Consider the following 22,941-nt stretch of genomic DNA (forward strand, 5'->3'; position numbering starts at 1 on the left):
TCCAGGAGACACACCCTCCTGCCCCAGCCCAGGGCTTCAGGGTTCAGCCCAGAGGCCCTCTGCTCCCAGTCTCCTTCCTCAACCACCCCATCTGAGGTCCCCAGCTTCTGTCTTTCTCTCTGGTTCTTTTTAGGTTCCCAGGCCCCAACCATTCAGAGTTCCAGTCCTAGGGCTTCCTCCCTTCTCTGTCTCCAGCCTGGACCTGGCTGATCTCATCCAGCCCCCGTTCTTCAAGTGCCTTGTCCACCTCAACCCCTCCCACACATCTGTCTCCAGCCGTAGTTTCGTGTGCACACACTCAGCTGGCTAAGGAACCAACCCTAGGTGCTCCCTGGTGCTCCCACTGCCAGAACCTGCTCAGCAGCTGGTTGCCCCCAAACCACCTCTCCTCAGGTCTCCCCCAGGCCAGTGAAGGGCCCCTGGCAACCTCAGGACCCTCCTGCACCATCTCCTCATCCCTCACCTCCCTCCATCACTCAGGGGGTGCTTCCAAAGTGCATCTCAGTCCATTGACCTGGCCCCTCACTCTGCCACCGCCTCTTGGTCCAACACAGTCCCTGTTCTTCCGGATGTCCTCCTCCAGGCCATCCTCCAGAGGATGTCAGAATGAGTTCATAGATACAAATCAGACTGTGTCTCTCCTCGGCCTATGGGCCCCCAGTAGTCCTCCTTTCTTTACAAAGACCTGCTGAATGCCTCACCTCACCTCTTTCTTTGACTGTCTTTCTCACTCATTCTCTCCACTCCTTCAACTCCTTGGGCTCATTTCTGCCCTAGGCCCTTTGCATGTACTCTACTTTCCACCTGGAATCCTCTGCCCCTTTCCTATGCCCTGCCCTGCCCCTAAACTCTGCAGTGTTGTCCCTTTCCCTTCAGGGCTCTTACCTCCTTGGAGAGGGGCTCCCTGACTTCTATATCTAAACTAAGCTCTATGCCAACCCTTGTCACACCACCCTCCTTAGTCTTGCTCATAATGCCCTGGCCTTCCCCAGTCCCAAGTCAGCTCAGGGAACCCATGGTCCACAGACTCTAATGGAAGATCACTCTCCTAGACAATGAAGCACCCCACCCTGGTGTGGGAGTCACAGCCCAGAGTCGCATCCAGCTCTCACCTTCTGCCCTAGCCATGCATGCCTCTCCGTGCCACTCTGTCTTTGCACACGCTGGTCCATGTTGGGAATGCCCTTCCCTGCATGGTCCACCTAACCATCCCTGACCAACCAATCCACATGTAACTCCCTGCCCCTCCATCTCCTGAGCTCCCACTGGCACCCACTTCCAACCCGGGGGGAACCAATGGCCCCCTCCTCTGATTTCATTCACATTAGCATGTGGTGCATACTTTCACTGTGATGTCACTGTCAGATGACATGCTTGTCTCAACCACCAGACTGAGAGGGTCTCCGGAGCCAAGAATAGGTCTGAGTCTTCTCAGGGCTCCCAGGGCCTGGGGTGGGACGAAGTGTCCCTGGCCCTTGCTGTATACCATCTCAGGAAAGCTTACATCAACAACAAGAAGTTGGATGATTCTCTGGATTTTCCAGATGTGTAAATAGAGTTTAAGATGCACAGGCCAGAGCACAGGCTTAGGAAAATAAGGGAGAAGAACGCAAGCCAGGGCCTGTCCACCTCACTCATACCACCTCCATGCTGTGGTTTCCAGCTGGGGGTCAGAGGTGAGCACAGGCACATCTGTACGATCGCTATGAGCGCAGGCTAGGGGACACAGGCAAGTCACTCATGCTGTGAACCTCCATCTCCTTGCCTGTAAAACAGGCAAATAACCTCTCCCTGCCACACTCCACAAAGAGGGGAGTGTGTGTGAGAAGATTCAGTGACTGGCAAACAACAGGCGCTCAGTAACCAGTATCTCCCCGGTTTTGGCACACAGAAGGTGTTGGAACTACTCTCCAAATAATTAATTAAGAAACAAAGGAACAGATCAATAAATGGATGGGTAGGACAATAGCCCCTTTAGCAGAGGAAGCTGGAGGGGCTTTCAGAAATCCCTCCTCTGCCTTTTCTGCTTTCCTCTGGACTATGGCGGACTCCCCCATTTCTGGTCACTTTGCCACCTTGCCTGAGCTCTGGCCGAGAGGGTGTGCAGCGTCCCTTACCTGCTGGCTATTTGCAAGCACGGTGGACAGAAGGGAAAGGGCATCTCCTGCTGTGACAGCTGCAGCCTTGGCCCTCTTTCTGGCCTCCAGGGCTACGGGCCAGCACCACACCATCCTGGCTTCCGAACACTCTGCCAACCATCTGCCTCATAGGCTCCGGCAGGAAGCCCGCCTCAGGCATCCCTGAGCAGCAGAGGGAGAACGAACCCACTCTGGGGAACGATCACCTTTGTCTAATAAAGCAGAAGATCAGAAGATGCCCAGAGCCAATGATACAGCGACCTCCTTTTCAGGTACACACCCAGGTGCCCGTGGTCTCCACCTGGACACCCACAAACAGAAGCTCCCCCAACTGCAAACAACACTAGCACCCCACAACAAGAGAAAAGGGGAATAGCCGAGACAAGACTACACGATGAGAACAAATTTGTTACAACCACACACAACAATATGTATAAATCACAGATGGGGTCTTGTGGGGGGAAGAGGCAAGTCACAGAAGAATACTACAGACGGCCTCGTACAAGGAGTTCAAAGCCAGGAAGAAAAGCAAAACAACTGTGCAGCTCCAAAGGGGGAAGGAACACATGCTCACAGAAGTCGGGCTGGTGGGAAATGTGGAGCAGGTGGGGGTCAGGGCCTGTGGGCCACGGCTTCCATCCCCACCCATGGGTGTGTCCGACGGGTGTCCATCCGCTTTTTTTTGTTTGTTCTTTTCTTTTTTTTTTTTAAATTAATTTTTATTGGTGTTCAATTTACCAACATACAGAAAAACACCCAGTGCTCATCCCGTCAAGTGTCCACCTCAGTGCCCGTCACCCATTCCCCTCCAACACCCGCCCTCCTCCCCTTCCACCACCCCTAATTCGTTTCCCGGAGTTAGGAGTCTTTATGTTCTGTCTCCCTTCCTGATATTTCCCAACATTTCTTCTCCCTTCCTTTATATTCCCTTTCACTATTATTTATATTCCCCAAATGAATGAGAACACACACTGTTTGTCCTTCTCCGATTGACTTATTTCACTCAGCATAATACCCTCCAGTTCCATCCACGTTGAAGCAAATGGTGGGTATTTGTCATTTCTAATTGCTGAGTAATATTCCATTGTATACATAAACCACATCTTCTTTATCCATTCATCTGTCGATGGACACCGAGGCTCCTTCCACAGTTTGGCTATTGTGGACATTGCTGATAGAAACATCGGGGTGCAGGTGTCCCGACGTTTCATTGCATCTGAATCTTTGGGGTGAATCCCCAACAGTGCAATTGCTGGGTCGTAGGGCAGGTCTATTTTTAACTCTTTGAGGAACCTCCACACAGTTTTCCAGAGTGGCTGCACCAGTTCACATTCCCACCAACAGTGTAAGAGGGTTCCCTTTTCTCCGCATCCTCTCCAACATTTGTTGTTTCCTGTCTTGTTAATTTTCCCCATTCTCACTGGTGTGAGGTGGTATCTCATTGTGGTTTTGATTTGTATTTCCCTGATGGCAAGTGATGCAGAGCATTTTCTCATGTGCGTGTTGGCCATGTCCATGTCTTCCTCTGTGAGGTTTCTCTTCATGTCTTTTGCCCATTTCATGATTGGATTGTTTGTTTCTTGGGTGTTGAGTTTAATAAGTTCTTTATAGATTTTGGAAACTAGCCCTTTATCTGATATGTCGTTTGCAAATATCTTCTCCCATTCTGTAGGTTGTCTTTGAGTTTTGTTGACTGTATCCTTTGCTGTGCAAAAGCTTCTTATCTTGATGAAGTCCCAATAGTTCATTTTTGCTTTTGTTTCTTTTGCCTTTGTGGATGTATCTTGCAAGAAGTTACTGTGGCCGAGTTCAAAAAGGGTGTTGCCTGTGTTCTCTTCTATGATTTTGATGGAATATTGTCTCACATTTAGATCTCTCATCCATTTTGAGTTTATCTTTGTGTATGGTGAAAGAGAGTGGTCCAGTTTCATTCTTCTGCATGTGGATGTCCAATTTTCCCAACACCATTTATTGAAGAGACTGTCTTTCTTCCAGTGGATAGTCTTTCCTCCTTTATTGAATATTAGTTGACCATAAAGTTGAGGGTCCACTTCTGGGTTCTCTATTCTGTTCCATTGATCTATGTGTCTGTTTTTGTGCCAGTACCACACTGTCTTGATGACCACAGCTTTGTAGTACAACCTGGAATCTGGCATTGTGATGCCCCCAGCTATGGTTTTCTTTTTTAAAATTCCCCTGGCTATTCGGGGTCTTTTCTGATTCCACACAAATCTTAAAATAATTTGTTCTAACTCTCTGAAGAAAGTCCATGGTATTTTGATAGGGATTGCATTAAACATGTAAATTGCCCTGGGTAACATTGACATTTTCACAATATTAATTCTGCCAATCCATGAGCATGGAATATTTTTCCATCTCTTTGTGTCTTCCTCAATTTCTTTCAGAAGTGTTCTATAGTTTTTAGGGTATAGATCCTTCACCTCTTTGGTTAGGTTTATTCCTAGGTATCTTATGCTTTTGGGTGCAATTGTAAATGGGATTGACTCCTTAATTTCTCTTTCTTCAGTCTCATTGTTAGTGTATAGAAATGCCACTGACTTCTGGGCATTGATTTTGTATCCTGCCACGCTACCAAATTGCTGTATGAGTTCTAGCAATCTTGGGGTGGAGGCTTTTGGGTTTTCTATGTAGAGTATCATGTCATCGGTGAAGAGGGAGAGTTTGACTTCTTCTTTGCCAATTTGAATGCCTTTAATGTCTTTTTGTTGTCTGATTGCTGAGGCGAGGACTTCCAGAACTATGCTGAACAGCAGTGGTGAGAGTGGACACCCCTGTCTTGTTCCTGATCTTAGGGGAAAGGCTCCCAGTGCTTCCCCATTGAGAATGATATTTGCTGTGGGCTTTTCGTAAATGGCTTTTAAGATGTCGAGGAAAGTTCCCTCTATCCCAACACTCTGAAGTGTTTTGATCAGGAATGGATGCTGTATTTTGTCAAATGCTTTCTCCGCATCTAATGAGAGGATCATATGTCCATCCGCTTTAAACATTCCTTTGCCGCATAAGCCCCATCGGTGCTTCTCTTCACAATAACATTACCGCAAAACGTACTGTGATTAGGAAATTCTAAGACTCTGACTGAAGACTACGAGTATTTTACATCGTGACCCAAAGAGTGACTTATGCCAGACACAAATGGACAAATATTACATGACTCTCCTTATCTAGGGTACCTAGAATAGGTACCTTATCTAGGGTACCAGAGGTTGGGGGGGTCAGTGTTGGACAGGCACAAGATTTCAGTTTAGGAAGACGGAAAAGTTCTAGAAGATGGATGATGTACCATGTGAATGTACTACGTTATTGATGTGTACACCCCAAACTAGTCGAAGTGGCTGATGTTATGTTATGAGCATCTTACTGCAATAAAAAGAAAACAATGCATTGCAATATAAAAAAATAATGTGACCCAGCACTTCCCCAACCAAAAATCTAACCTGCTGACAGACTCCTTCCCCCGTGGGCACAAACATGCATGCCCTGGATGCTTGCTACAGCTGAATTTGTGAGAGCAAGCTCAGAGACAACCAAAATCTCATCAAGAGGGCAGTGATTAAATAACTGCCCACTCTTATGCAGATGTTAAAAAGAATTAGGTAGATCTTCCCACACTTCTACCGTATGAAATCTGAATTACTATAAAGGATTAAGAACAGAGGCACCTGGCCGGCTCAGTCGGTAGAGCACGCGACTCTGGATCTCAGGGTTGTGAGTTCATGCCCCACACTGGGCATGGAGCCTACTTAAATAAAAAAATTTAAAAAATTAAAATAAAAAAATAAAAAAAGAATTAAGAACAAAAGGGTCAGTGGGGAAAAGTATGTACAACAAACCACCCCTTATCATTTTAGTGGGCTACACGGACATACATGATTACTTCTGGAAGGACAGTCAAGACACTGGTAACAGTGGTTGGTTGGTTCAGGGAAGGACCAGACTGTGGGAGGGAGGAAGCACCCTGACATTTCACTATGTCCCCTTTTGTATTTTTTTCTGTGTTTCTTATCTTGTGCAGGTATTGCCCATTCAAGAGACATTCTGTTATAAAAGGATTCTGAGATTCTGGAGATTGTAACCTCCTTTGATCACAGAACAATGAACAATCCGGCCCAGAGGTCACGACCCCTCTGACCACAATTCTTTAGGACTTTAATGCTGCAGAAAAACAGTGCACCTGGCAGGAGGGTGATGAGCGGGCCATCTCCGCCAGCGCTGTTTGGACAGGATGTTGACGGGGCCTCAGCAAACAGCCCAGCACCGGGGCTTTATGCTCCAGGCAGCCTGGTATTCTCAGGGGCGGAGGGAGTGGGTACCTACAGACCCTGGGAGTGCCTGGAGTCCTCCTACAGTGACTGTAAAGTAGATAAACAAGGCCTCCTGAACTTTATCTTACTATGCTAGGATCACAGACACAATGGTAACAACAGGAGCTGCTGGGCTGAGCCCACCCACCAGGGCCCACTCAATTCAGCCCCTTAGAGATGCCTTCCTCCACCACCTGGGAAGGGCGGCCCCCAGCCTCCATTGCCCTGTCCAGCATGTCCCATCACCCGACTTCCTTGTGTGGGGTGCTTACTGACTGCCCAGCCCTGCCAGAGGTGCTGGATCACTCTTGCTGACAGGCTGGAGAGCTGTCTATGGGTTCCCAGCTTGCACCACTGCATCTCCCCTCCAGCTCCAGGAAGAGGCTCCTATGCACACCCCCATTCTACAGATGGGCAGACAGCAGCCCCGAGAGGAGGCACCACTTGCCCCAGACCACATGCCCAGCCAGGGGCAGCCGCAGGATCCTGGGGCAGCTGCATGCTCCAGACAGCAGGCTCCTGAGCAGAGCATGGAAGCAGGGAGAGGAAAGGGTGAGGAAGGAGGCAGGTGGGGGAAATTAAAATTCCTCTGCAGTAGCTACTCCAAGGGAAGCAGGAGCCCCCGCTCCTCAGGCTCCTTGCCCAATCTCAACATGGGCAGAAGAGACCTACTTATACTGTCCCTTGATTACTGACAAAGTCAACAAGACAGTGGGGGAAAGATGGCCTTTCCAACACCTGGTGTTGGGTGAGCTGAAAATGCATTGGAAAAAAAGAATGAATTTTGATTCCTACTTACACTACCTAAAGAAACAAATCTAAATAGAATCAAATGTGAAAGGTGAAACAAGTTAAAATGTCTAGAACATCACATAGGAAAATAACTTCGTGACTTTGGGGTAGACAAAGATTTCTGTAAAAGAACACAAAATACATTAAAAAAAATAAAGATCAATAAACTGCATTTCATTAGAATTGGGCATCTGTCTGTGTTCCTCAGAAGACAGCATTTGCAATGTACTATCACATACCATCACTAAGAAAGTGGAAAGATGGGGCGCCTGGGTGGCTCAGTTGGTTAAGCATCTGACTCTTGCTTTCATTCAGGTCACGATCTCAGGGCAAGTGGGATCAAGTCCCACATTGGGCTCCATGCTCAGCACAGAGTCTGCTTATTTTCCCCTCCTTCTACCTATGCCCCTGCTCCTTCCCCCACTTCCAAGTGCCCTCTCTCCAAAATAAATAAACAAAAAAATTTTTTTTAAAAAAGAGAAAGTGGAAAGAAAAATCATGCAATAAAACAAGGTAATATGTGATCCAACAAAAGACACACAATCAGAATACATAAAGAACTCCTACAAATCAGTTAGACAAAGAAAGCCAATTTTAAAATGAGCAAATGACAACAAAATGGCCCAACAGTAATACGAAAACATGCACAACATCATAAGTTATGAGAAACTGCAAATTCAAGCCAGAACAAGATGCAACTACACATCCACCAGGTCGGCTAAAATGAAAAGGAATGAAGACGTCCAGTGTTGGCAAAGATATGAAGTGACTGGAGCTCTCTCACTGCTAGTGAGGATGCAAACTGGTAATAAACTTTGGAAAAATGGCCGAGTCAGCTAGTCCACTCCTAGGTATATATCCACCATGAATGCCTACATCATCCAAAAGACCTCAACAAGAACGTTCACGGCAACTGTATTTATCACAGCCAAAAACTGAAAACAGCCCAAATGTCCACCTACACTAGAATAGATAAATAAATCACTCCACAGTGGAATAAAGAGCAATCTTTTTAAATGAACTACTGCAACAACATGGGTGCATCTCAAAACACATTACCTTGAGCTAAAGAAGTTAAATGCAAAATATCATATGGTTTCCATTATACAAAATAAATTCAAGGATAGGCAAGATGGTGATAAAAGTCAGCATCATAGTTTCCATGGGGGAGAGTGTAGAAATGGCTGAAAGGGGCACCAGGAAAACTCTGGAATGCTTGAAGTGTTTTATATCTTGATCTGGGTGGAGCTGCCTAGGTGTATTCCTATGTGAAAATCCACTGAGCTGTTCTATTAAGATCCATGTGCTTCACATAAATCACACTTTATAAAGAGTACAATAAATAAAAATATAAGGTAAAAAGCTGTCAAAGGAGTGCTGGTATATTAATCAAGATTTAAAAATACTCAAGGGTATCTACGGCATACTTTAGTACAAACTTATAGAAAGAAACTCAGAAGATAATAGCAGCTACATATAAACCAAATAATGTCTAATCGGCCTTGATTAGATAGGACTTTACAAAACGAGCTCTGCAATGTTCTTTGGGGACAAGAGGAGAAATAAGAATATGGTCTGAGAATCAGATGGCTTGAGGGAATTAGTAAATGTGTTGAGTGTAGAATCATGGTGTAAAGTAACATGAGAGAATGTCTAGTTTTTTTTACAGTCCCATCACATAGTGTCAAGACTGAAATGTTTCCATCACACATTCACACATGTGTGGTGCGCACACACACTCCATCTCAAATGAGAAACAGCAAGACCTGAACAACTATCCGGCCAAGACTTCTTCCCTGGGCCTCCTCCCCTGACAGCAGCCCCACCGAGCATCCACCTCAGCTGCCTGGTGTGGGCTGGGTTCTCAGGAGAATCCTGGGAATCAGGGTGTTGCGGCTGGTGGAGCCACAGATATGAAGGGGGCTCTTTGGTGGGTTTTGTCGACGTGGAGGGACTATGAGGTCCCAGGGCATGTGGCTGCAGCATGGTCTTTGGAAAGCTTTGGGAGGTGGGAGTTGGGAGGTGGGAGGTGAATAGTAGGACGATCCGTGCAGTAGGAGGGCCCTCCACAGCTTTCCAGGGAGCAGGTCGATAGGGTGTGTGTCTCTCATCTGCATTTTAACCGGCCATTTCTGCTTAGAATTTTCCATTTGGATGAGAAGTCGATTTCATGCAGAAAGAGAGGAGTAGTGGGCAGCCCGGTGGCTCAGCGGTTTAGCGCCACCTTCGGCCCAGGGCGTGATCCTGGAATCCCAGGATGGAGTCCCACATCGGGCTCCCTGCATGTGGCCTGCTTCTCCCTCTGCCTGTGTCTCTGCCTTTCTCTGTGTGTGTCTCTAATGAATAAATAAATAAAATCTTTAAAAAAAAAAAAAAGAGAGAGAGAGAGAGAGGAGTAGTTTGCACAAAACTGGCTGCCCTGATCAAGAACACTGCAAAAACTCTTAATAAGCTCAATTCTGTTCAAAGGGAGTATGTGGAACTGGCATTATTTTCAGAGGAAACCACGCTAGAAAGAGCCGCTAGACACAGAGACCCTGGAGGCAAACCCTGAAAAGCTGCTTGGGACCAGCCCCATCTCCAGAGAAAATAATCTTCCCAGAATAAGGGCAGGACAAAGATCCAAACACTGGGACACAAGAGTGGGCAGCTCACATTCTCAGAATGAACCAGTCACTGGAAGAGCGCTCCTGAATTAGATGATGGCAAACAGCTTTCTAAAATAGTCCGTGTAAAATAAATAAATAAATAAATAATAAAAAAATAAAAATAAAAATAAAAATAAAACAATGCGTGTGACCAAGGGCAGAGGCCCATTACAGTCCCTCACCGAGGCCTTCATCTAAAGGAGAACTGTCTCCTATGCGGAATATAAGAAAGAGTGCAAGGGGCCATTAGGGAAGCAAGGGAAACTGAGTGGGGAAGAAATCAGAGAGGGAGACAAACCAGGAGAGACTCTTAACTCTAGGAAACAAACTGAGGGTTGCTGGAGGGGAGGTGGGGGGTATGGGGTAACTGGGTGATGGACATTAAGGAGGGCACGTGATGTGATGAGCACTGGGTGTTGGAGGCAACAACAAGGATGAATTACTGAAAACTACATCCGGAACTAATGATGTACTATACATTGGCAAACTGAACTTAAATTACAAAAATAAAATAAAAGGAGAGCCTGCCCACCCAGCTGCTGCCCCAGCTGCCAAGTGGGGCAAGCTTGATAAAGAATAAACAGAAAGCCAGTCATCCTCTGGTCAGGTCTCTACCTCTGGCCCAGACCTCTGCCCGGCACTCCAGACTTGCATTCCCACTGTCAAGGCTGTGTCTCTACCTGAGTGTCAGCAACTGGCCCCAACACCTCCAGAAAGAGACTTGGGAGTAGCTGTTGCCCACAGACTTGGGATCACCCATCTGGGGAAGTGTATCTCCCCCAAGCCAAGCCTGGGAGGTGTGGCACCCTGGAGAGATCCTGATCTCTCCCCAGCCACATCCCTATGGCCATCACCCATTGCACCTGCTGCCTGTCCCCATCTGTCCCAGATCTGCCTGCCACCCTGTTCCTCTACTGACACGTACCCCGGGCAGGCATAGCCACCTCTACTGAAGACCACAGCTCCTTCAGAACCTCAGCTCTTGCCAGGTTCCCCTTCAGACCTGAGAGTGACAGCTTCCACGGCTGCCAGCCCAGGCGCTGTACCATGGCCCGCTGGTCCCCAACCCCACCCTCACCTGTACATGTGGCCTCTTCATGAAACTCTCTTCAGTTGCCCATCACATGTGCCACTTCTGTTTCCCGTACTCTGACTCCACTGGGCAGAAGGTCTGCAGGGAAAGCATGCTGGGCTGGGAGTCAGGACTCTGGGGCCCACCCTCTGAGCTCACGGAGTCTTTGACCAGCCCCTCACCCACCTCTGGGCCTCTGTGTCCTAGCTGCATCATTAGGGGTGGGAAGGGGTGGGGAAGTTGGTGCTCTGTGAGACTAAACCATAGCAGCAACCTGGTACTCACTGCATACTTTACCAGTGCTTTAATATAATCTGAATGAATTGCCAACATTTACAAATTGGGAGCTTTCATATAAAATTCCAGATTCCTGGCTTCTTTTGGAAAACCCAAAGTTATAGGCCACACTGGCCTCCCCTGCCCCAGGGTAACAATTGGAGCTGGGGAGCAGCTGCCCCTCCATTCCAGGCGTCTTCCTGGTCCCATGGTCCCCATAGCCTTCGTGGGTCCCCATTGGCCAGCAGCTCTCATCCTCCAGCTGCCCCACCTCAGGCATCTGGCTTTGCCTCCCCATCCTGTGTGTTCCAAAGTTCTGCTCATTACAGCAGGTACATCTACCCCAGGCTGGGGGGGGGGTAGTCTCCTTTCTGGTTCCCCTTGGCGCCCTGGTTCAGAGCACATGACCTGTAAGCATGTCGTGAGTGAACGGGGCAGATGAGAGGGTGGGGGCTGCAGGTGAAACAAGACAGCTTCTCTCACCCTCCCCCGCCCAACCTCTGCCCTCTCTCAGGGGCTGGGAGCCCTCTGTGCCCAGGCAGGCAGCTCCATGCAGCCAGACTGTGCTCTTGAGCCTCCTCCACCCTCCCCCACATGGATCCCAGAGAATCCCAGAATTCCAAACTCTGTGCTAGGGAGGGTTCCTGAGACTGAGGGTACATGCAGAGCTTGGGGTCTGCTGACCTCCCCCTGGATGTTACGTGTGCCTTGTGATTCTATGACATGGGGCAGTCCCAGAGCCCTGGTCTGCTGGCAGTGGGAACTATATACCACTGCCAGGCAACTGGGCAAACCATGGAGGCAGTCAGGGCAAAGGGCTAGAATCAGTGGTTGGCAAAAGTCTGCTTGCTTCATCTCCCTCAGTGGCCCTGGACAATTCACTTAACTCCCCTATGTCTCAGTTACCCTACCTCTAGTGACAGGGGTGTCACAAGGCTTAACACACTGATGCACATCCAGTGACCAGCACAGCACCTGGCATGTAATGAACGCTTCCCTATGCAGGCCAGCCCTGTGACGGTAAAGGCGGAGACCACTTACAGAGCAGGGAGTGTGTTCCCTCCCCATTTCTAGGATGTCAGCCTCACAGTCAGGCCATGACCCTGAAGACAAGACGTCAGGCCCAGGCATTTGCTGACTCAGCTGGCAGGTGCTGGAACAGAAGTATAGAGCGGGGAGGGAACAGCCAGGGAGGGACACTGCACTGCACATCTGCAGGCAGCCAGAGTGACAGCACAGGGGAGGGGAGCAGAAAATAAATACCCCCCACCCAACCCCACTAGGCCTGGCCCCTCTGCTTTCTCACCAGCGGGGAAAACTCCTGGCCACCAGAAAAGATGCACATCTGTTCACTTAGGCAAAGACACAAGTCCATAGCCCAGGCCCTAGAGTGCAGTGGCCCTCTGACACAGGAAAGACAGGAACTCAGTCCCAAGCAGCTGCTCTGTGCGGGCTGACATTCCTTCTCCTAATCCTCTCAACAATCCTGGGGTGGTAAGATCACTCTCCCATCTTACAGATGCAGAAACTAAGGCTCAGCTGGAGGGCACACAGCCACAGTGGCAGGGGCAGGATTCATACCCAAGGATTCACCCTCTGAGGACCAAGCTGGCTCATCCCCAGGGCAACTGGCCCCAAGCCCATTTTCCCAGCATGGAGACCCTAGAGTGAACAAGGAGGGCCCAGGAGAACTCCAGCCCACACAATGTTGACCTCAGTCTACAGGACCATCCCCCTCAAGGCCACAGATGCTGTAGGACAAAGGACGCAGAGGCCACACGAACTCCTGGCTGGGCTTGGAAGAGCTGCTGGAAGGCAGATGATGCTGACACTGCCCTCAGGGGAGCCCTGAGCACAGACCTCTCAGCTCCAGTTCACTGAGGCACCCAGGATTCTGGAAGGTTCAGAGTACAGGAGGCCAAAGGACCTGGTTAAGCCTCAGGACAGCCACATCTGCTGTCGCAGGCTCAGTGTATGAAGGGGAAGGAGCCCAGAGCGCAAGGGCTGCTGCCCTCCCGACAGAGACCCCAGGGCTGGAATCAGTACCCAGGACACCAGCTGTGAGTAGAGCCCTGCTAGGAGACAGACCCCAGCACCTGGTGCCCAACATCAGCCTTCTTCCAACTGAGAACACAGCTATAGGAGGGAGCGTCTGAAAGCCCATTTTACAGATAAGAAAACTGAGGCCCAGGCAATAACATGATCTGCCTAAGGTTACATAGCTAGCGAGGGGAAAAGCCTGTTCAAGCCTGGGAAGCTCCATACCAAGTCTACCAAAGGAGGCAAGCAGGAAATCCAGACATGCCTTGAGCTCAGCCGACCTGGGTCAGACCTGGCCTCACCACTTATTTGCTGCTGGACCATGAGCCAAACAAACGTTTCCCTCCTGGGAAGGGGAGAAGGGACTCACTGTGAAGTCGTTTGGGGACCAACTGAAATGAGGTCCATGGAGCAGCCAGCCTATAGCTCATCAGTGCACGGACAGCCCCAATTCTCCTCCCCTCCTCTACACGCACCCTTCACAATGGGACTCCACAGCAGTTCCCAGCAAGAGAAGCCTTTGAACTTGGGCCAGCCCCTAACTGGCCGGCAACAGAATGTGGCAATAGATATGGTTCTACTAGTTCTGAACCTAGGCCCAGGCACTCTGTGTTCTTCTTCTCGTTTTTCATCTGGAGCCCCGTTTCTGAGGCAAGAATGAGCCAGGGATAACCAGCTTGAAGGGGAAGAGGACACAGAGTAGAGATAAGCCATCCTGGCAGAGGCCGTCCCACACCTGCCGGCCCCAGCAGAGCTGCCAGCCGACCACAGACGCTGACGAGCATGAGCCCAGCTACCATCTGCCGCTCCCGGCCCAGGGCTGTGGAGCCCAGCTATCCCGACAGCAATAATGGATGGGATGGGAGCAAAATGAATGTCTACTTTGTGGTTACTTGCTGCTCACGTTACTATGGCAATAGATCATTCATATCATGACCAAGGCGTGTCTGCAGCAGAAGAACTGGCACGGGTTTGGCGAGAGCGCCAGAAAAGCCAGGTGGTAGCCCCACGTAGCTTTGGTGGGAGTGTGGTCAGACTTGCTGAGGACTCCTTGGCCAAGGTGGGTGGGGGAGAGCAAAACTCATGTGTTAACTAAAACCACCCCAGGATACCACCTCCCTCCTCCCGGGCTGGCCTGTGGAGACCATTCTATAGCACCTTGCTTCATTTTCCCCTTAGTGCCTAGCACCATATACCATAAATTTTACATATTCATGTGATTAATTATGTGCCCCCTCAAGCCCACTAGAGTGGAAGCTCCATGAGAGATGGGAATTCCACCCATTTTAATTATGGTGCTGTGTCCCCAGCCCCTGGAGCAACACCATAGGTACTCAATAAATATCTGCCGAATAAATAACAGGGAAAATGCATTCTCATATATCACAGGTGTGAGCAAAATCTGGCACACCTTTCAAAGGAGGACAAATTAACATCTACTGAGGTGACAGATACGCATCCTCTGTCTTCTAACGCTGAGCACACAGGAGCCAGTACCTCCCAAAAGAAAGGTGTGCCAGTGATCAACAGAAGGCTGGTTCAAGCAGGTGCACAGAAATACACTTCCTAATGGTCCCAGACTTGACACAACCCCAACACCTCTTGACAGGAGAATGAACAACCAAACTGGAGTCCATCCATATGACGGAGAACCTCTCAGCAACCAAAGGGACCAACGACAACACATGTAACCTCAGAAATGCTGCGCTGAGCAATAAAAGCCAGATATGAAAGAGAACAGACTCTGGTTCTGTTTAGAGAAGTCAGAGAGCAGAGAACTAACATCTGCTGTGAGAAGTCAGGGCAGTGGTTCCCCCAGGACAGGCAGGCACTCAGGGGCGCCCTGGCTTGTCTTGTGATGTTTCATGATCTGAGCCCCTGTCACATGGGTGTGTTCATTTGTGAAAACGTATTATTGAGCTGTATGCTTCTGTTAGGTTATTGATTATACTTTAATAAGTTCACAAACTATATAAATATAAATAAAAATATAAATATAAATATATATACATATATAAAGAAATGCACATGTACATGGATACAGTGCTCCACACCAGGGCACAGCAAAAGATATTCACTAGACCACTGCTTTTTAATTGTAGAAAGCTAGAAAGAATCTAAACATCCATCAGTAGGGACTGGAAAGTAAAGCTGAAACAAGTGTACAGTGGCACGCTGGCTGGTCAGGGAACTCTCCGCATACAAACAAGGAAAAATCCCAAGACACGCTGTCAAAGGAAAAAAGCACAGGACAGAACAGTGTCATAATATGCTCATATTTGTGGACTGACTAGTGGTTCTCAAGCAGGGTCCTAGGTCCTAGAGGGTCTCTGAGGCTTTTCCAGGCATCCATGAGATCAGTGTTATTTTCCTAACAACACTGCAACATCAGTTGCCTTCTTCATGCTTTTTCTCCCATGAGTATATGGCAGAGTCTTCCAGAGACAACATGACATTGGGATGGTGTCATCACTTTAATGGCTAATGGGACATGTGCTTATGTGTTCTGTGTTTTCTAGAATTTTCTAAAGTTAAGTTGATGAAAAGATGATTACCATCAGGAGTCATCAGAAAAAATGCAAATCGAAACCTCAATCAGATATCACTTCCCGCCCACGAGGATGGCTATACTCAAAAGGACACGACAGTAAGGGGCATCCGGGTGGCTCAGTCTGTTAAGTGCCTGACTCTGGATTTCACGGCCCAGGTTGTGATCTCAGGGTTATGAGATCCAAGCCCCAAGACAGGTTCCTTGCTGGGCATAGAGGCTTCTTACAATTCTGTCTCCCCACCCCCGAACGCCCCCAAAAAGAGAAAAGAAAGACAGTAACAAGTGTTGACGAGGATGTGGAAAGTCAGAACCCTCGTGCCCCGCTGGTGGGAATGCAAAATGGTATGGCTGCTGGGGCAAACAGCAGGTAGCTCAAATGCCAACTGAACGTACAGTCACCATATGACCGAGCAGTCCTCGCACTGGGTTTACGACCAGGAGAGACAGACACATCTGCCTAGACCGGAGTACATACGGAGTATCAGTCACATCCAGAAGGTGGAAACAATTCCGTCGATGGATGCATGGATAGAAAACACAGGACATCCATGGAATGTTATTCAGCCATAAAAAGGAACAAAGTACTGACGCATGTCGCAACATGGATGAACCCTGAAAGCATTATGCTAAGTGACAGAAGCCAGTCCCCGAATACCACATATTGGATGACTCCACATCCAGGAATGTCCAGACTATGCAAATCCACGGAGACAGCAAGTAGCTGTAGCTTGGTTGCTGGGGGCAGGGGGCTGGGAGGAGGAAATGGCAAGTGGCTGCTACTGGGTGTGGGGTTTCTTCTGGGAGTGATGAAAATGTTCTAAAACTGGAGTCCAGTGATCTCTGCACAACTCTGATAAAAACTACTGAACTATACACTTTAAGGGGAGACTTGATACTGCGTGAATGTATCTCAATAAAGCTGTTCTGAAAGATAGAGGACAGTTTTAAAAATAAAATACAGAAACCCACCACAGGCCTAGCCCTGCCCCTGCCCCATTTCCTTCCAGAGCTCTGTGCTCTGGGGCAGACACCAGGAGGGCCCAGCCAAAGCCATGCAGACCCACTTGTGCCTCCAGGTCCCCCATGGGAGCCATGAGCCCATCCCTCCACTAGGAGCCTGCAGCCCCTGTCCAGCTCTCTTGTGACCTCCAGAAAAGCCCCCTCCCCTCTCAGGATCCCAGTTTCTCATCCATAAAAGAGAATGACCACACAGGCCATAAGGTGAAACTCTATGCCCTGACAGGTACCCCCGGTACAGGACCTGACCCAGCTGCCAACTGGAGCCAGGCTGGTGATGAAACCAAGAACAGCTTGCCCAGCAAACTGCAGAGCACCCACCCAGTCTGAAGGGTGGGGAGCCTTCTCTCAGCAACCCCAATGGCCAGCCTGTGACACAGGGGCCTGGTGTGCCCGCAACTGCCAATGTTCTGGGAAAGCTGGAGAACTGAGATATATGTGAAATCTTCTGATTTCAAATTATTCACAACAAAATTCTACTGCTTATAAAGATGCTTTGCAGAAAGAAGCTAACAGTGGACTGAGGAGAGGAGCGTGCACCACATTAACAGGACAGTGGGCAGAGGTGCAGGCAACGCTGGCCTGTGTTCTTGCTCCACGCAGGCCTGGCTCCTGACATGTTCGTCCTCCCAACAGCCTCAGGCACTTGTAACCATGCCATTTTGTCAACAAAGAGACTGGGCTCAGAGGGGTGACGTCCCAGGCCCCAGATCATACAGTGAGTGAGTGGTGGGCTTCAGACCAGGCCTAACTGTGGATGTGGGGAGCCCAGGCCCCCGGGTTGCCTGTCCTATTGCTCTCAGCAGGCCCCATACAGCCCTAAGCATAGTCAGATACCCCATTTCAAGGCCCCGTGGTTTGGGGTGAGGAGAGGAAGGGCTGGCTGAGCCCTCCTATTGGCTCTCCTGGCCGGGGCTCTGCTGCAGAGCAGGGCCGCAGCCTCCACGGGGCAACTCCATCCCCTGCCTGCTCTGGGGGCCTGGAGCTCTAACAGGAGGTGATTGTGTTGCACGGGATATGAGCTCAGGTGTCCGAGGTTGCAGCCTGCTTCCCTCAGGCCCCACACAAATCTCCCACAGGCCAAGACTAGAGAAGAGAAGGCAGGGTCTGCAAGGATCCTCCAGGGACAGGAGAGTCTGGGCAGGTCCCTCTCTCCTGTGCCCCTGGAGTCACAGCCTGGTGGTTATGGGCGAGGCTGGGGGGTGCTGGGCAGGGGAGAGGGGGTGCTGGAAACCCACAGACATTGGGAAGGCCCATTGCCAGTCCTGTGTTCTCGTCCTAGCACCCAGAGGGAGCACTGCACTACCCAAATAAGATCATACCACCTCCTGCCTTGCACCTTCAATGGCTCTCCACTGCTTTTGGACAGACTCAAATATTCACCTTGAGGATCAATACCATCATGGTCCCTACCCCTCCCCAGGTTCATACCACTCACATAGCCTCCTTTCAATCTCATGTACTCCCTCCGACTACAGAGCCTTTGCATGTGCTGTGTCCTCTGCCTGGAGCACCCTCCTCTCTCTGCTTGCCACCTATCACTCAGTCAACAAGCCCTAGTGCTCAAACATTACTTCCCCCAGGAAGCCTTCCCTGATCCCCAGAAGAAGTCAGATCCCCCAAGCCAGGCTTAGAGAGCACATCCACCTCTGTCCTCACCCCTAGTCATGGCTCAGAACGTCACACTCATGTGACTACTGGGCTATCTCTCCCTCTAAACCGTGAGCTCCCCAAGGGCAGGGACTGTGCGGGGTTTTGTTCTACACTGTATGTTCAGCATCTGTCACGGCCCGTGCCCACACCAGGCACGCAGAGACGACAGAGATGAAGACATGAAGAAACACGTGGGAAATCTGGATCTACCTCCACTCCCTGTGCATATGTTCTCCGACAAGGGGCCCGATTCCTCTGCTGTCAACGAGGGATGGGGGTGGCAGTGAGGATTAAAGGGGTTAATTATCACAGCGCCTATAACGGTGCTGGTGCAAGTCACAAGAACTACAAAGCATCTGCAATGGACAGAGTTATTTGGGTTTTAAAGTTTCTCTGTTAACCAGAATGTCAAAGCATCCAAAGACCCCTGCCCTGCAGAAGCTGGTTACTTGAGGGTCCCGAGGAAGGGGCCCCTTTCCTGCCAAGAGGTCTAGGGGCCCACTGTTTTGCTGGAGACCTTCCCAGGAGGGAGAAACTTGGACTTCCTGAGGACCACCTGCCCCAGGGCGCCCTCCCCTGGGACCCAGAAGGGCAGCGGGAAGAAGTCCCTGGCTCCCGCCCTCCGTCCGCCACCCCAGCAGTAGGCGGGGAGGGCCCTCTCACAAAGTCCCCTGAGTGACAACAGACATCGGACCTCCTCTCCCCGGCCCAGGGAGCCGGGCATGTGGCTTCCATTAGGCCACATCTGGACATGCTCAGAGGCAGCCAGGATCCCTGGCACAGCTCCGGCTCAAAGACAGGACCCCCACCCCAGCCAGGCCTGGGGCAATGGCTGGAAACCTCCTTCTCCAGGCCCCAGGGCTGCCATGGCAACATGGCGAGGGTCATTTCCGGCTCCATGGCCCGCCTCTCAGCTAGCTCCCCTGGCGGGCAGGGCAAAGCTACCTCCCCGGCTACTCCCCACTAAGAGCCCCTCGGTCACTAGGGATGCCCAGCCCTCCCCCCACAAGGTCCCCACTTCCTGGAGGATGCTCCATCGGGCCCCTGACCCCCACCCATCAGGCTTTCCACCACCCACCCTTCCTGAGCTGCACGTCCTCAGTTATGGCCATGAATAAATCTCTGTGTGTGCTTGTCCACTGAACACCCTCAGGAGGGGAGAGGCTGGCTGTGCTGCCCCATTCACAGGCGCAGCCCCAAGCACAGACAGGGGCCCACAAACATCTCTTGAAGAAGCAAACAGGTAAAGGGGCAGCCGAGGTGGCTCAGCGGTTGAGCTCTGCCTTTGGCCCAGGACGTGATCCTGGGGACCCAGGATCGAGTCCCCCACTGGGCTCCCTGCATGGGGCCTGCTTCTCCCTCTGCCTGTGTCTCTGCCTCTCTCTGTGTGTCTTTCATGAATAAATAAATAACATCTTTTAAAAAAAGAAGAAGAAGAAGTAAACAGGTAGAATGAAGAGTGGAGGGTGACAACCAGTAGCTAACATTTTTAATTACTCAGCAAGAGCTAAGCTCCGCGCCAAGCACTGGACATGAATCAGCTCATTTAATCAAGATGCCCCCACAAGGCAGGGACTCACCTGCAGCTTACTAATGGAGAAAAGGAGGCACAGAACTGTAAGCCACTTGCCCAAGCTGAGCAGTAGTGGAGCAGAGCATGGGAGCCGGCGGGTGACAGCTGGACACGTGGTATGGAGAGGAGGAAAGGTGGGTGGGGGTGGTCAATGGCAGGCTAGCCCTTGTTGATCTGGCCAGGGCCAAGCTCCCCTGGCTCGCAACTTCCCACACCTTCCTTTCCTTGCACACCAAAAAAACACAGCTGCCTGTCCATGCCCTGTTAATTAGCTCTGGGCTTTGCATGTGCTAGGCCCTCCACCAGGACAGCCTTCAAATGGGGTGGGGGACAACAAATCAGGGGGCCTCTGGCCCAAGCAGCCCTCATCAAAAGCCACACCTCAAAATCCATTTGAGAAAGCACAGGGCAGAGGAAAAAATAACTAGGGCTCCTGAGAACAAAGTCAGTCTCCAAGATTCCAAAGGCCCAGAACCACAGAGAGGCCTCTGGAGCTAGAGGCGGGGGTGAGGGGTGGGGGCTGTGTCTATTTTGAAACCCTGGGAGGTTGCAACCCAAACTCGCTGCATGCACCATGCTCCAGAGCCAGGCCCGCAAGCTCTCCCCGGGCACACATGTACTTCATTACAGCCCCCAGCTCACCCCACGCATGCTCCCCACATCCTGCAGGCTCAGGGCTGGGTAAAGAGGAGCCCCCTAGTTCCAGCCCACCAACTCCCACTCTGCAACCTGGAGCTATTAGCCACACCTCTCTGACCTTGACACGCTCAGTTTTAAAGAAGGAGCCCACCTCCCCAGCTTGCAGAAAGGATCAAATCACAGAAATGGGGCCTGACACCTAGGAGGTGCTAAGCAAGGGCGAGCTCCATGCCCTACTCACCATAATTGGGCTGGAAGGAGAGCCATCTTGGCTGGCAGTCGTGGGGGGCTGATCCTCCCACTAGGTCAGGAGGAGCCTGCAATTTCACCCCCTCACTGCGTAGGTACAGGCTTTATGCAGAGTCTATGCCCAGCAAGGGCTATAGTACTTGACAGTCGGGAAAACGGGGTCCCAGCCAGGTAAAAGATCTGCCCAAGGCCACACAGCTGTGGGCAGAAGGGTGGGCTGCAGAAATTCCAGAGCCCCCTCATGCCCCCTCCTCCAGGAAGCCTTCCCAGATACCACCCAGGCATCCCACCCTCACTGCCCCAGGCCTGTGGACATGGGCCGTAGTGGTCCATTTCTGCCTCCCCAGGACCCACCAGGGCCTGGTCACAGTTAATGCCTAATGAAGGTTTATAGAGAAGGTTTACATACGAGATTGAACAAGACATAGATTCTCAGCTATAAGGAGGGATCTCTAGACGAGCAGACAACTGCCTAAGGTACCCTAAGAGGTGAGGCAGGGAACCGGGGAGTGGGAGTGGTGACAGGATCAGACAAGGCATAAAGATTCAGGGAAGGCTTCCTGGAGGAGGGCAGGGAACAGTGTGAGCAAATGGGTGGAAGAGAGGGGATATGTCAGTATAAGGTGTTTATGGGATGGCAGGGAAGCTAGGATGAGAAAGGATGGTAGAGGGGATGGCCAGAAAGCCCCCAGCGATTCGCTCATTTATTTACTCCATTATTTACAGAGAGCCAACTGTGTTGCCAGGCCCTGCTGGAGGCCGTTAGGCATAAGCAGAGAAGATGACGGGTATGGTCCCTCCACTCATGGCACTAACATTCCAGTGGGGGTAACAATGTTAAACAACTTAACTAAGTGCTATAACGTCAGGTATTGCTAGGAAAAATTAAGCAGGGTAAGAGGACGGTGGAATGCTCTTTTAACTAGATGATCAGAGAAGGCCTCCCTGGGTAGGTAAGCTCGAAAAGAGAGCTTAATTAAAGGAAGGAATGAGTCACATGGACACCTGGGAGAGCATTTCAAGAGCAAGTGGCAAGTGCAAAGGCCCTAGGGCTGGAAGGTACCTGAAAGGGGCTAGGAGGCCAGTGCTAACCAGAGTGGGTAAGGGAGAAGCTCAGTAAGAGCTGAGTGTTTATGCTCCACCCCCAATGTCATATGTCAAAAGCCTAACTGGGGGGTGGGGGGCCTGGGTGGGTCAATTGGTTAAGCATTGGCCTTCATCTTGGGTCATGATCCCAGGGTCCTGGGTTCAAGCCCCACGTCCAGTTCTCTGCTCAGTGGGGAATCTGCTTCTCCCTCTCCTCCTGCCCTCCCTTCTCTCGTGTTCTCTCTCTCTCTCTCTCAAATAAATAAATAAAATCTTTAAAAACAACAAAACCCTAACAGGGATGGTATGTGGAGACGAACCTTTGGGGATGTAATTAGGCCATGGGGGTGGAGCCCTCATGATGGGATCAGTGCCCTTCTAAGAAAAGAGGCAAGAAAACCAGCTCCTTCTTGGGATCTCTGGGTGGCTCAGTGGTTGAGCATCCGCCTTCAGCCCAGGGCGTGATCCTGGAGTCCCGGGATTGAGTCCCATGTCGGGCTCCCTGCATGGAGCCTGCTTCTCCCTCTGCCTGTGTCTTTGCCTCTCTCTCTCTCTCTCTCTGTGTGTCTATCATGAATAAATAAAATCTTTAAGATAAGAAAAACCTGCTCCTTCTCTATGTGTCTCAGATGAGCTGCACCTTCACCTGCCACTCAAGGAGCAGAGGGCCCTCACCAGACACCACGTCTGCCGGCACCCTCATCTTGGACTTCTCAGCTTCCAGAACCATGAGAAATGCCTGCTGTCTAAGTCCATGGCATTGTTGTGACATCAGCCAGAACAGAGTAGGACAAGGGTGACGGAGAGTGGTCTGGGAGGTCATGGGGCTGACTGAGGCAGAGCCCGCAGCCCTGAAGAGAGCCTTGGCCTCTACTTCGAGTAGGT

At 50.5% G+C, this 22,941-nt stretch overlaps 1 protein-coding gene across 3 annotated transcripts in view; it reads right to left on the reverse strand.

The window, feature by feature from the left end:
• FBLN2 (fibulin 2) overlaps window positions 1-22,941 on the reverse strand; it is an 88,605-nt gene that overhangs the window by 37,288 nt on the left and 28,376 nt on the right. The gene's annotated exons all lie outside the window — the stretch shown is intronic.

The sequence above is a fragment of the Vulpes lagopus genome, chromosome 7, assembly GCF_018345385.1.
Source record: "Vulpes lagopus strain Blue_001 chromosome 7, ASM1834538v1, whole genome shotgun sequence".
Classification (NCBI taxonomy): Eukaryota; Metazoa; Chordata; class Mammalia; order Carnivora; family Canidae; genus Vulpes; species Vulpes lagopus.